Raw genomic sequence first — 15,840 nt, forward strand, 5'->3', positions numbered from 1 at the left:
AGGAGCTGTTTCCAGACTGCTTAGCACTGCTGTAATTGACAATTTTAGGGCAGTAAATTAGCAGGGCTTTTCATGTTTTCTTACTTCTAATTTTAATCAGACACTTGGCACACCAAACCATATACTCTCCCATGCAAGTTCACAGTGCCTCCATGAAAATGCCCTCATTGAAATGTAACTTTAGAAGAGTCACACAAAGTAATGTGCTGACTAAATGTGCTAGTACAGAGCATCGAGAGACTGTGAATTCCAATTTCAGCCATGCCAGTCATTTGGCATTAAAATATGCACCAGCTGTGAGTGTTTGGATCTCAATAAGCCAGAGTGTGCTGGAAAGCTGACAAGATACTGCTGTGAAAATGTTTCCAGCCTCTAATCTCTGCTCTGTCTCCTCTCTCCTCTTTTCCATATTTTGCTACCTATGTTGGTGTATAACGTAGAGAGAAATAAATGCAAAATCCAAGGAAGATGTGCATGGGATGACACCAAGTATTTATAGAACTTGTAAGATAGCACTGACACTCACACAGGACTGGACTCTGCTTTGGTGGATTGTTTCTGGTCAACCTTTCTAAATTGCTAATTTATTTACCTCACAAGGGGAAGAACTCTTTATTAGAAAAACTGGGAGATGTAACATTGCTAGGAAATGGAGGGATAATGGGAGTGAAATCCATAGACTGCCCTTGAAACTGGGACACCAGATACTGTCAAAGGAGTTGAGAAATAAGTCTTGAAGTATTTTTGGACTGCTTTATCAGTAGGGCATATCATTCTGTAAACCCTAATTTTGAGCAAATATGTCTTTCCCTTCTCCCTGTTATTTATTCATATCCACATTAAATCTCCTATACAAATCTGCAGATTATAACCTGCTGAGAATGGCAGAGCGGTATGCCTCTCATCTGTTCTGCTTAGCCAACGAGATGCCCTGGATCTTGTCCTGTATTTTCAGAAGGAAAATCTTCCTACCTGATAGCAATGATATACTAGTTCCACAACAGAAGTAAAGCATTGGTGGAGAAGGCTGCACCTTCACAGCCTAAACAAAGCAAAAAGGACTGCTTATAAGCAATAAGCCATTGTTTGGTTTGTGGCAGTTTCAGCTGCTTAGAGGTTGATCCCAATGCTCTCTGAAGGGTAACTCTACTGTTCAATTATCCTCATCTTTTTTTTTTTTTCCCCCCCCCCCCCCAATTTCAAGGGATACAAGATACTAATTAAGTAGGAGGTAGATACTAATTACAGGACCTGAGTAAAAAAAAAGAAAAAAAAGCCTGCTATAGTAGACCCCCTTTTTTTCCCAATGAGATCTACAAGATAAAAATGCAATTTAAGGTATATGCACAAAATTCAGAGCTGGCCAATGCAATGTTTTATAATCAAAATACTATTCAACAAATTCAAAGGTCACCTTGTATGACATAGAACAAAACTGAAGTCATCTGATAAATCAGATAAAGAAGCAATTTTTTTTTTTTTTTCTTTCACACAGAAATAGACATACACTGATGCCTTAGAGCTAGTGTCTGGAAGTTTAAAAAAATAAAGGCAATCAGGTGCAACAGTTAAATTCAGGGAAGTTTTCCATTTCAAATCAAGCTCACTGTAGGGAAAACAACAAAGTAATCATGATATAAATCCACAATGAAAGCTGCTGAAATTGCTCAGAATGCAAACAATAATTTTGAATTTCCCAGTTTGTACCAGCACTGATCTGTTTTATACACTCCAGAAGTATAACTCAGAAATTGTGTCTTGTACTACCAACTTCTACTTTTTATTCAAAGAATAAATTAAAGCATTTTCAAAAGCATGCCAGACTCATTAATTACTTCCATTAAAATGTAAAAGATGACCACATACATTTGCCTCACTTCAGGCTGTAAGCTCTCTACCTTAAAAATGCTATCATGTATTATCAGAAACACATCTGGAAATAACATCTATTATTAATATTCCTTGATATTTCTCATTAGAAAATCCTGCTTTCAATTGTTTAGAATTTATCTAAATTATAACTTTCAAAGTGAGTATTTTAGAGATTTTCTGTCAAAATATTTCTGCCTTTTCTAAGAATGTGATAAGGGAATATAGGTATGTTATCTATGTAATAACTTCTAGCAATTATTTCTTGAACATAAAAAACTAAATTCATCTATTAAAAAACAAACAAACACATTTTGGAAAAAAAAAAGCTTGAAATCTATGAGAAGGCTAATTCATACTGACCCTATGGAAATCTATTAGTATTTAGCAATTTATTATCCATCCCGTTCTTCACAGACCTACTTATTCAACAAAGTTGGGCTATGTCCTTATGCTTTATTCCAAAATAGGGATAATGCCAACTACCCACACGGCTACAGTGACTTCCATCGTAGCTTCCCTCTTCTACCAGGTTAGGAGCTCCCTCTCCTCATGAGAAGGCTCACATTCCCCCATGCAGAAGATGATAGCATGATGCCTGGTTAGCTTGTCTAAGTTGAAGTGACTTTAGGCATTTCAGTACTCTACTGTCAGTAGAGAAAAAGTAGGTATTAGGTCAGTGTTCCAGGACAGAATTGTTACATATTCCATTCTCTATTCAAAAGATGTAAAACCACCTTAATAAAACATCCTTACACAATTTTTCTGAAATATCTTTCAGTGGTCACACGTCACTCATAAGTGAGAAAATGCTAAATTTAAGCTTGCTTCTGTGACCATAACTCATTCCACCTTTTGTAAGAATTGTAGTCTTTTTATTTTCCTCATGGGACCAATTTCATCCAATGCACAGCAGGAATCACGTTCACTAAATGAGCAACGATTCAATAATTTTTCCTTCTGTCGCTGTTCATTACCAGTCTAGAGCCTTATTTTTTGCATATTATTTAGACCAACTTCTAAAACTGCATTATTTCTTTGTGTTTGTCAATTAGACCATATGCAATACATTATTTGACTTATTTTCAGTTTCCCTGCAAGATAAAGGAGCTCATTATTCTCACTTGGAAATTGCAAACTAAGGCATAGTGTCTTATTGTGTGTGTTGCAGCATAAGCTATAATATGAGCTGAGTAGTGGAAGGGGAAAAAAAAAGAAAGAGTAGCCCTGTATGTGTAACTACTGATGACACTCACAAATCAGAATTGAATCCACATCCAATTATGCATTCCTATATAGAATTAATCAAACCTGCAAAGTTCAGCCTGGAGAAGAGAACCTTCCCTGAGGGGGAACCTTATGAATGCATACATATATTTAGTGAGTCAAGTGGATGGGGCCAAGCTCTTTTCAGCGGTGACAGTACAAAAAGCAATGGGCACAAATTGAAACACTGGAAGTTCTATATGAATGTTGAGGAAAAACTTCTTTATTTTGAGGGTAACAGATGTGGACCCCATGATCTGCAAAGGCAAGGCACCAGTCACACTTGTGCAGCTAGGCCAACAGCTGTCTGGTTTGAAAAGACCTGCCAGCTCATGAGGACACATGCTTGTCTGTAACAAGGAAATGCACTGATGTTACTAGGGGTAGAAAACAAAAGTTGCACAAGACCCACTACCACCTGAAAGATGGTGGTCCATCAGCAAATATATGCTGAGCACTCTGCAAACCGAGTTCTCAGCTAACCTTCCCACCAAACAGGAGCCAGGCATGGTTTGGTCAAAGTGCTTTTCTTCTATACCCACACTTTAATGAAGGTCTATTTTGACAGCCACCTTTGCTGCTCAGGACGAACCTTGCTGCAGCTCTACAATCCCTTCCAGCCTGGGCACACATGCATGCTGCAGGCAGGGCTGGAGCAGCTGTGCCTTCCATGAGAAAGGCAATTCCATTAAGCTAGAAGCTGTGAGTGGAGTGAGAATTTACTCTACTCTGACTCTATTTTCTGTGATTTTATCTACTTATCTTTACAGAATAAAGCAATTTGAGTCTGATTTTACTGTGGCATTGGTCAGACTAACAGGTGTCCAAATTGCAGGAGTCTCCTCTGAAACTGAAAGAATTCAGATTTTTTTGCTACTGTTTCTTTTGTTGTTGTTGTTGTTCTGTATCAAAGAGATTCTTCAGAGAATAAATCAGCAAAGCAGTGTTTGTTTCTTTTGGTACTAGCACTAGACATTAATTGTTAAGAGTAGCAAACCCAGCCCATTGTTATTATAAATGCAGAAAGAATCTAAAAAGGGGATTTCTTGTAACGAGCATACAAAATATCTCCTTGTGATACTAAGCCCTAGTCTGTGGGGGCTGATAGTACCACCACATTTACTGCCTGCAGTACATTTACAGCTGAGTTAAGAAGTGTAACACTATGATCCAGAGGTGTCAAGATTGCTGAAATTTATACTGGGATATATGGTGTTTAGCTTGTTGACTCAGCTAACATAGGTGTGTTAGAGGAGCAGTATCATAAGACAGCAGAGGCACTGTAATTTAGCATTAAGCTATTTCTTTTGGGAAACACTTTTGGTGCTTTCTTAGAAAATATATATTTTATACTAAGTGCAGGAAAGTGATATCTTCAGCTAAAAGACAAGCACATGTCTTTTATCACAGATAGAGAAATTGTAGTATAGAGAATGAGCAAGAGAATGATTTAAGATTCTGAATTATGACGCTGTCTTCCCATTCCCTCATTCTAACTAAGCCTCAGAGGACAAAGGGTTTCAACTCTTGCAGTGAGCAGCATTCTTTCAGAGCTCAGTTGTTGTCATTGAACTGAGCAACAAGATGACCACGCATCAGAACAGTAAGATGAGGAGAGATCTGAGAACCTGCCTTATAGAAAGTATAGGGCTACTATCTGATCAGAGGAGAGTCTGCTCAGCACAAACAATTGAGGATATAGTTTCAAACTGAGCTGTTCCAACACTCTCCAGTAGATATAACAGTAGCTCTCTACCATCCATATTATTAAATCCCTTGCAATGACCGTAAGGTTCTCTGTTAAGATTAATGATTAAAAGGACCTTGGTACCTGAAGAGCTATTAGCAGAATGTTTCCTCTTTTTTTCCCTTTGAGGAATTAAATTAGTCCGAGGTGGGAAATTACTAGGGCACCTTGACACAGCCAGCTAACAAATCTGCTGCTTTGAATCACTCAGAAAATACAAATTTGTCTTCTACTGAAATTTTTCCAGTATAGATGACTTAAAATTTGGAGAGGAGATGAGGAATCTCCTGTCTCACCCAAAGAACTATGAAATGCTTTGCATTTGCTTGCCTCAGGGGCCTCTTGATATCAGACCTAACCTCAGAAAAACAATAGACAATCTTGGAAATTCATGACAATGAGCTTACTGAGCTACTGATGCACGTACCCTGGCTTCCTACTGCTGTTTTCTTTGTTTCCAAGAACACTAAGATCTCACCAACTAAACTTTGGATTAGGTTACATTTTAACAATATTTGCATGAATGCTGACCCCACTGCAATGAATTCCTGTGTTTCCTCATCAAACCGAGGACCAATCTCTGCAGATGTTGGATTTCCTAAGAACACCCATGGTTCAGATTATCCTACAAGGAACTGAATCACCTCAGGCTGAGCAAGAAATTAAATGCAGATCTCTCATAACCTCGGTATGTACTTGGACCACTGACTTGTAAACCCCACTGCCCAGATGCTATCCTCCTGGATGTATTTTCAAAGAGGAAAAAGGAGAAAACAAGCTGTTATCAGGCTTCTTCACCACCCTATGGACTTCAGACAACTCACCCCAAAACGTATAGAGCCAGTGGTAGTCTCCCTTAGTTCCAGTAGCATCTGTATAACCATGTTAAGACTGTTGTTACTGAATGAATAGATGTTGTAAGCTCTGCAACTCATTACTGCTTCAAAGTGTGAACCTTGCAACCCAATCTTGTACATGCTGGAGCAATCGAGAGTACTCCCATTAGCTACTCAAGAACAAACTAATCTGTTGCACACATTCTGTATTCTGGGTCTTCATAGAAGAGGATTCAATCGGGTCAGCCAGCAAAGTATTACAGCTTTGCTGCTGTCAATCTTTTGAAGAACTGGAAGGCCAGTTTTTGTGTTTGTTTGTTTGTTTTGCAAAATTACTGCTTTTACTACTTACTATATAGAGAAAACATGTTCCACTGAAAAACTTTTAGCATTGCCTCCAGAAAACATACTTCTTGAACTCACATTTCTCAGGATCAGCTAGAGTTGAGAATGTAACAATCTATGGACAAGCCTGATCAGACATACAAGAAATGATAACATAAACATGTTAGAGAAAAAAACACATTAACACAGGACAATTTTTTAAGTTAGCATGACATGAAGAACATAAGCAATTAATTTCTTCTTTCTTCTCTGTATAGGAAAAGACGTTATAAATTTTTAGCTATCTATACCTGTATCTACATATTCCTACCTATATTTGGATTCAACTTACTTACATTTTTATTTTTGGGCTTGAAATATTCCACTGGCCTATCAGTTTCAGAGAAAAGAAAATTACTGAAAATTCTCAAGTATGCTAGTCAGCCACATGTGTTAGCTTATCATAGCATATGTACAGAAAGTCACTTATTTTCAAGACATATTTTTGTTTTAAGAGCATGTTGCCTACAGACAAAGAAATCTGAGGTTGTCAATCATTACATTCATGTTACCTGAACATCTTGTTTTTTAGTAGAGTTTCCATGCAGAAGCAATATCAACATCTGTTTCAAGGATCTCTGCTGGAATTGGAGCTTCACACAGCCAAATTGCCTATGTTTCCACCGAGGAAACAGCTATTTACTTTATGCAGCCATCTGGACTCTGAACAGTATGTTTTGTTATTTGTGATCTTGTTTTCCAAGATTTCTTGTACAAAATTTAATTCCTTCCTAACTTATTTCTTCTATAAATGACATTTTTTAAAAAAATTGAACTTGTGAATTAGTACTTTGCAAGAGGCTTGTGCCATCAGTGTAAATTCTTACATATTTTGGATATAGAGCCAAACCTCAATTGCAACAGCTCTGATGATCCATATATTCCCCACCTCCCTCATGGAATTATATATGAAAACAGTATTTACAAAGCTCTCTCCCAGCTAGATGAATTGCAAATATTGTTGTAGTTTCATAATTCAGGATAACACTGTGAAGTCATTCACATGGTTTAAATACGTACCCCTGGAGTCTCCAAGCCCTCACCCCTTCTATTTAAACAAAGGGACAAATTGCAAAGGCTAACAGCACAAACTTATATGCAGACCTTTACATGTAGGTCATGAGAGAATGGACATGACTATATTACTTTTGCTCAAACGATAGAAATGCAAAAGCTTTTTTTTTCCCCAACATATCTCCAAGCTACACATCCCAATTCAGAAAGAATCAGGTACCTTGGAAGATCATTTGTAGAGATGGTAAGAAATCCTAAATCACAGACAAGAACAAATGAGTTTCCTAATCCCTTATTGTCACTCTCACAAACTAGTTTGTTATGCTAAGGAGCTCACAACCTCATACAAGGGAACCAGGGCCCAATCATCCTCAGATTTGCTCTTAGATCTCCAGACATGCAACCAGTGAGTCCTCTGCATCATAGATATAATACTCCACCTTTTCATGCAGGTGAACCAAGAAATCTTTTTTCCCAGGAAACTATTCCAAACAAGAGTCAACACACTAATCCAGGGTATTTCCTGGTACACCTCTTTTCTGGTCACAGCTTGCACCAAGAGAGGCTGCCTAGCACTTCCCATCAAGGGTTACTTTTTTTCCTATTACTTGTTCTGTCAAGGAGGCTAATCACACAAAGTAACACTTACCAAGCTGCTCTTCCCCTTATACGAAGCCATGAAGGGATAAAGCAAGTAATGAACTACACCACGAACCACACAATGCTAAGGAAACTGGGAAGTGTTTGGCTAAACCAGTCAATATAGGCTCACTCAGTTTACTTTCCTGTATCTCTCAGTCTAATAATCAGGAAGAAAAAAGCCATGCTTTCTCCACTCTTCATCTACTCCAACAGGCTCTAAAAAAAGAGATACCAATTTTTGTAGATACAGAAGAAAATATTGCTGTCAATTCCCTAGATCAATTTATTTTGCTCATCTTACCCTGACCATCATCTTATGTTACTTGCTGTCCTCATTAACGCTGCACATCTCAGGCTGTTTCTGCTCTCACATCTTGTTTTCTAACTTCCTTTCACCCAGGCTCAATGGCCTAATCATCAGGTTCATCTGCTTCACCTGGATCTGTCACATTTATACATTCAAAAGAATGTAAAAATGAAGTATGCAATGAGCATCTTAGAAATTAAAATATTATCCAGAACTTCCATAATGTCTCATAAAGCCTTAATTCAATTTTGGTCTTTTTATGGAGCTGGCATGTAGTGTCCTGTCCTCCAAAGAACCGCTGTACTCTTTCAATATGACAGACATTGAAGGAGGAAGCCATCACATACTCAGAGTAATGCATTAATAGTGAGTTTGCCTACACCAGTGTCAACAGACCCACAGCATTTGTAAGGAGACAGTAAAGACTCAGAAAACTTGTAAGGAGACAAAATCTTTTTCAGCTGGTCGAATGAATGAGTGAATGAAGTATTCCTTTCTCTGAGGTTAATCTCAGCCAGACTGGCAGATACGTCCCCTTGCTCAGTGCTGGGAAATATAATTCTATAATATGGGTAAAACATATCTGGGTAGCATTCTGCCACTTTAGGAGTCCTGGCTGTGAGAAAAGTTTGACCTCTTTTCACTCTTTTCTGTGACATAAAACATTGGTCTCATAAGAACATTATTATGTTTATTTATTTGAAGTCACTGAGTTTAGGAAAGCAACAGCTAAGAGGAGGCTAACTTTTTTGGGTGATGCAGCAAGTTAGATCAGATACACATTAGTAGACAATTACCTAGGTAAGGAGGAGAAAGGCACAGGCTGGAGGGCTGTATGATGCCTCCTAGTGCACCATCTGGCTGAAGCAAGAGCTGTTCCAATTCATTGGAAAGCACAGACAAACGCTCTATAAACTACTATGCATTGGAAATAAGTGCTCACAAAATTTTTACTGACAGAAGCGCACAACATAAAAAGTTTGGAAACCCTAAGGACCAGTGTTCCAGGTAGCACTAGCTGAACTCCAAAAGCACAAGTAGTGTTGAATCAGCAAGCTGTAATAGGTGTTAGTGTAGCTAGCTATTCTACTCACCAAGCTGGTACTAGGATTTGAACATCAGCCCACTTAGAGATTGCAGCACTGTAAACACTCCTCTGGGTGGTAAAGATACATGCAAAAACATGGAAAATTCAGCTGCTTTTTATAAGTCTTGTTGTTGTTCCAAATAGTAGTATATATCTGAGGCTCATTCTGTAACTATTACCTGTCAAGATGATCTACAGATGAAGCATTCAACTTACCTTAGTGTTCTGTGCAGGCTTCACAAATTCTGAGTGCGCCGTTCAATATTGGCTGTGTGCTTCTTTATTAACAATGTAACCAAGTAGAAAAGCAATTGATTAAAGAAAAAAAGTTTGTTGAAGTGAAAGAGAAATAAAGTTGTTGCTGTAGATCACAACAACTCCTCTGGACATATCTTTGCATACTTAACAGTACATATTATTTGATAGATAATAACAGCTCATTTAAAACTGCTAGGTCTAATGCATGAATATGTGGTCTTGAGCCTGCTAATGTGCACCACTGCTACTATAGACCATGATGGCTGCTTTGGAGGTGTCAGCCTCATTTGTCCAAATCCACCTCCATCTGAACAAATCTTGATTAGTTGTTAGCTGTCAGAGGACAATCTAAGCTGATTGCTTGGTGTCATAGCTGAACACTGTCTGAGCATGAAAGTGCAGTATTAAAGCAACTATGAACAGGCAATGGTGATAGATCACAGGGGAATCAAATTCAAAGTTAACAATGGAGACACTTACCATGTGTTTACAGAGGACAAACAATGAGAAAACAAAAGGATGGGAGACAGATTATTATTCTGTTTAACTCTGTACTCAGCTAGTTTAAAAAACTATAAGGAGCCATTAAGGCTATGTTTATAGCCTTAAAAGGCTGCAGTGGCTGCTTGCTATTCCCCCTTCTTTGCTCAACTGAATGATGAGAGTGAACCATATCATAGAATCATAGAATGGTTTGGGTTGGAAAAGATCTTTAAGATCATCTCATTCCAACCCCCCTGCTAAAGACAGGGACACCTCTGTCTAGACAGGTTGCTCAAAGCCCCATCCAGCCTGGCCTTGAACGTCTCTTAGAAAGCTCTGCTATGAACAAGGGCATCATCCATTGTAGCAACATGTTTGGATGCAACAAGCACACAGTTTATATCTCAGTAACTCAATGGGAAGGACACAGACACCATTTCCTTTTCCTGTGTTGTGGCTGTTTGGCACTTTTTTTTTTTTTTTTTTTTAACTGTACTATATGTACAGACAAGTGATTTTACAAAATCACTTACAGGGGTATATCTCGTATTTAAGAAATGCATGGGGTTCAGAAAGTAAATTTCAGCTATTCTTAAGTGCAGGCAAAAGCTAGTATAAATGCCCAGAAAACGCAGCTCTATGTCTCTACCACTTTTTCCTCAAAACACAATTCTCTGTAATCACGTCATTCAAAGAGACTTTTGCTAAGTACTGAGGGAAAAGTGGCTTCCACTGCTGAGGAGAGGAAAATGCCTGTTGCTGTGAGCTAGCCACCATCTTCAAGTCTAAGATGTATTAAAGCCCCTAAAATTTTCATTCCCAGCAGAGCCAGATAGGACCAGTGTTTTCCTGACAGGTACTTCTATGTAAAAACCTATTCCCCAGCATAGTTTTGCAGATGTACCTTCCTGCTAGAGCAGACAAAGAATAAATGTCCATTACCATTTTATTTGAGAAATATTCTTATTGTTCCTCCAGTTCCTCCCACCCACTCCCATCTTTTTTTTTTTTTTTTTTTTTTTTTTTGAGGGGGCGGGAAGGCACAGCCTGGGGAAGATAACCTTCCCCCCCAGCCAGGAAATAGCCATTTTGAGGCAAGACCTTAAAACTGATGATTTTGAAAGTTTTCTCAGCTACCATGCTGTTCTACTCCTGCATTCCTGTGGTGCCAACAGATGAAGTTGTAAGCCTGCTCACCTCCCTGCATCTAATCCTGATACTACTCAGCAGCAGGGAAGTGGGCAAATGTTCACTAGCAGTTGCTGGCAAAGAAACACAGCAGGAATTAAACTGGATGATGCCACTGCATATGTAAAACAACCATTTGAGCAAATGCTGCTGTAGTAGCATCTTTAACCAGTAAAACAGAATGTGCTGTTAATTTTTTTCTTCCTAGCTAGTAGCATTGAAGAGTTATGATTAATTGCAGCTATGCTGTTTTTGTTTTTAGTGAAACTATTGATAAAAAAAGATGATTAATGTTTGCAGCATTTGAAACGATGGACTTCTATATGTGACCACAGTAACAATAATAGATTTTGAAAGAAAAACAGGAATGAGATCCTAGTGCACTATGATAAAATGTTCTGCATCATTTTTAAGTTATTTCCCTATGATCTTTCTTCTCTTCCTTTATAGAGACACTGCAGATCTTCAGTTGATGTGTCCCCAGCTCAGATGTTTCACAGTGTAGCCACAGTGATTTTATAGCATTTGAGGACTGTTGTGAATGAGGGAGCCGCAACAGTTATTTTCCATGCCTATCCACTGTTCATGAGCTAAATCTGTTACCAACTGTGTCATCAAGATAACTGGTCAGCACCAGCCCAATAACAGCATTTCCCCTGGCTCTCAGGTTTCCTTGCTTTTGACAGTTGTTTATACAGACCATCTTTGATAAGAGATCCCTCTCTTGAAGTTGAGCTCTGTCATTCTCTAAAGCTATCAGTTTGGCATCTGTGAAACACAACTTGAAAACCCAAAATATCAGCTGACAAATGCATGGAGCATTCAGTCTTAGGAATGGGAATTAAAATTTTCCTGTCACTGCTTGAGAAAGATGCAAAAGAATGCATCACATAATTAATTGCAATTCCTTAATATGCTTAGTTACTGCAGTTCATAAGGCCATGTTTGACTGAAGAAATTGCCTTTCAGTAATACTGCTTCCTACCTGGTGCTCTCCTTAGGAGTCGGGCTCTCCTAATGGGAAAAGTATGCAAAAGCTTCCCTTCCTAGCTGTGTAATAAGGCCTAAGCACAGGATGGTATCTGTTCATTTGGTTGGTTTAGTTCCTCCATGCCATGTTTAGATCAAGTGTCTTAAAAAAGAAAACGGTAAAAGCTTGGAGTGTCTGTAAGTATCTCAAATAGAATTTCAGCATGAGGGCAGTGCTAAATTACAGGCCAGAAAACTTTTCTAAAGGAGAATTATTTTAAGTTTCACTTCAGCTCAACTGATAATGTGACTACTAAGGATGAGGGCTGCTCCAAAAGTAATGCCTCTATTCTATTATGTTGGCCCACAACATCAGAGGCAGATGTTGGTGGAATGGCAGTAGAGGCTGAACCTTCCTGCAACTATTAAATTACATTCTGTTGCTTTGTGACAGCTAGCAGCAGAGAGGCATTTTGACAGAAAGGTGTCTGTTGTGGAAGTGTGTGTGAAGCAAAAGAGTGGAATTGAATTCCTCTATGAGGAAAAAATGGCACCAATTGACACTCATTTCTTGCTGAATGTTTATGGAGGGCAAATAGTGAATGTGAGCACAACGAGCAGTGAGTGGTGCATTTCAGCAACAGCAACAACAGTGGGGCACTTCCACTGGTGAAGATTTTTATAAGCACGGCATGCAGTTCATTGCTCATGAAACATAGTATTTTGTAGCTAAGGATTTTCTCTATCAAATAGTGTTTTGGGTGCTCTGTGTCTGTTGTAGTTCTTATGGAAATAAACAGAAGATGCTACTTTTGGAGCAACCTACATAGAATAATGATCTGTTCTATCTAAATAGAGCCAAATATCAGATATTTGAAAAATCAAAGAGATAGGATGCAGTAGGATTACAACATTTACAGCCATGTTCTCTTTTGGAAGGCAGCTCTCTGTAGAATTGCCATCACCTTCCCCGCATTGTCTATATTGCCACTGACACTGCCATGCTTGCAAATCTGCCAAAATAGTGATGGTGGTTGATGCAGCTTTTGCAGAGTGAAGCTCTATTACATAAACCTATTACACAGAATAGAACACACAGGCTCAACAATTTAACAGCTTAGATGCTTAAATACAGTATTGTATTTGGCATTTGATTCTCGAGCCTTGGAATTCAAATCTGTTCTTCCATAACAACTTTCACTCCGTAGTATTTAAAGTTCAATCCTCATGATTTTAAAACATTTTTGAAGATCAGATGGTGAGAAGTACTGATCTGGCTGAAACCATTTTTTAATTTTCTAGTGTGTTGTGAAAACAAAAAATGGGAGTAGAATGATCAAAAGCAAAATAGAGTTCCGTGGAGCCACTCACTCCACGGGATCTTACAGGAGAACATGAAACACTTTCCAGGGAGACCTTTGCACTTAATTTTTGGTGTGCAACCTAATTTTGACAATGACAGTTTTATCAATAGAGCTGGTGCAGGTGTGGGTGGTGCACTAGAAAAGCTGAGGACTTCTCATTGCTCCTATCCCTATGGTGTCAGAATCCACTCCTGAACACAGCTACTGTGCACTGAATCAGGTTGTTAAGCTTTGTATTTCTTTAATGTTTGTGAAGATAAGGATGGATGTTCCACTGAGAGGTCTTTTGTTTTATTCTGTACCAGTTCAATAGGAGCGAGAGCAGATCTAAAGCCGCAGGCAATGGTTTATATATCTTGAAAGTCTTCTAAAGCCTTGCCATCATATGCTGTATTATGTTGTCGTTTTTATAGAATGACCATTGCTCTAATGTACGCTGTCTGCCTTCTCGTGACGTGATGAACCAGACTGTAAAAAGCAGAAATCTAATAAAGTTCTCCAGAAACCAAAACCACTGAGGGAAAAATGTTTTCCTGCAGCACCATCTTGTGGTCATGGATTTTAGTACGGAAGGTGTCTCACCAGGGGGCTGGAGGGCAGCGCTCTGGCAGATTTGGAAACAGCACCTAGGACGGAGTTGCTTCTTTCACAAACTACCAAGGCAATAGGAGCCTTCTAAGAACACCTGTGCCTTCTTCTAGCTGACATGGGCCCTAATCCAGTTCTTTGGAGAAATAGAAAGGAAAGCCAAGCCTGGTTTAGCAATGTGCAGCTTGATACACAAGAAACAGATCAGCAGATGGGAAAAGATGTGCTACAGGTGGATCTGGGTCAACTCCATACTGAAATTATTGTGTAGCACACTGGAGTCCAGGAGTAAAAAACAGAAATGATAAAATCATTAAAATTTCTGAATAATCACTTTGATAAATTCTCTGAATGGTTATTTGTGGAAGCAAGCGGATGAAAATATCCACTTGCATGTGATGATGTCAGTGCAGTTAGCCAGTAAACGAGTATTTGTGAAGTGACCTTAAGGTGATAATCCTGACAACGGGATTTAGCAGAGGGTTGTTAGAGTGAGGGAGGTATGGTTAGATTGCGGATGGACTTGATGATCTTTAAGGTCTTTTCCAACCTGAGCAATTCTATGATTCTACGATTCTATATTCTGTTATTCTATATGATTCTATAGAAGCATATTCTAAGATTCTACAATTCTATATTGTTATTCTATATGATTCTATATTCTATGATTCTATTATTCTAACAGAATATATAATCATAGAATCGTTCAGGCTAGAAAAGACCTTAAAGGTCATTGAGTCCAACTATGACCTAACCATACTACCCTAACAATCCTCCGCTAAATCATGTCCCCGAGCACCACATCCAAATGGTTTTTAAACACATCCAGAGATGGTGACTCAACCACCTCCCTGGAGAGCCTATTCCAGTGCTTAACAACCCTTTCTGTAAAGAAGTTTTTCCTGATATCCAACCTAAACTTATCCTGGTGCAACTTAAGGGCATTTCCCCTCATCCCGTCACCTGTCACCAGTGAGAAGAGACCAGTCTCTCTTGCTGCAAGCACCTTTCAGGTATTGGAAGAGAGCAATAACGTCTCCTCTCAGCCTTCTCTTCCCCAGACTAAACAGCCCCAGTTCCTTCAGTTGCTCCTCATACGGCATATTCTTCAAGCCCTTCACAAGCCTTGTTGCCCTTCTTTGGACCTGCTCCAGCACCTCCATGTCCTTTCTGTATTGAGGTGCTCAAAACTGAACACAGTGCTGAAGGTGAGGCCTCACCAGTGCCGAGTACAGGGGCCGGATTACTTCCCTAGTCCTGCTCACCACACCATTCCTGACACAAGCTAGAATGCCACTGGCCTTCTTGACCACCTGGGCACACTGCTGGCTCATATTCAGCCGACTGTCTATCAGTACACCAGGCTGCTTTCCAGACACTCTTCCCAACCCCAACCACATCCGCCAACTCCCTCAGCACTCCAGGGTGCAATCCATCTGGCATCATGGACTTGTGAGTGTCCAGCTTTCACAGCAGGTCCAAAATCATTTCATCGTGGATTATGCAGGACCTATTCTGTCCCTATCCCTATCTACCAGCATAATGGGCTGTGTGCCCAGGCAGTAGCTAGTCTGACTGCTAAAGACTGAGGCAAAGAAGGCATTAAGTACTTCAGCCTTATCCTGATCCTTAGTCACCATGTTGCCCTCGGTGTCCAACAAGGGATGAAGATTCTCCCTAGCCCTCTTCTTACTGTTGATGTATTTATAGAAATATTTATTGTTATCCTTTACCTTAGTGGCCAAGTTCTAGCTGGGCTTTGGCTTTTCTAATTTTCTCCCTGCAAAGATTCAGTACATACTTGTAATCATCATAAGCTCGCCCACTCTTCCAAAGAC

This window comes from Gallus gallus, chromosome 4 (genome assembly GCF_016699485.2).
Source record: "Gallus gallus isolate bGalGal1 chromosome 4, bGalGal1.mat.broiler.GRCg7b, whole genome shotgun sequence".
In the NCBI taxonomy this organism is placed as follows: Eukaryota; Metazoa; Chordata; class Aves; order Galliformes; family Phasianidae; genus Gallus; species Gallus gallus.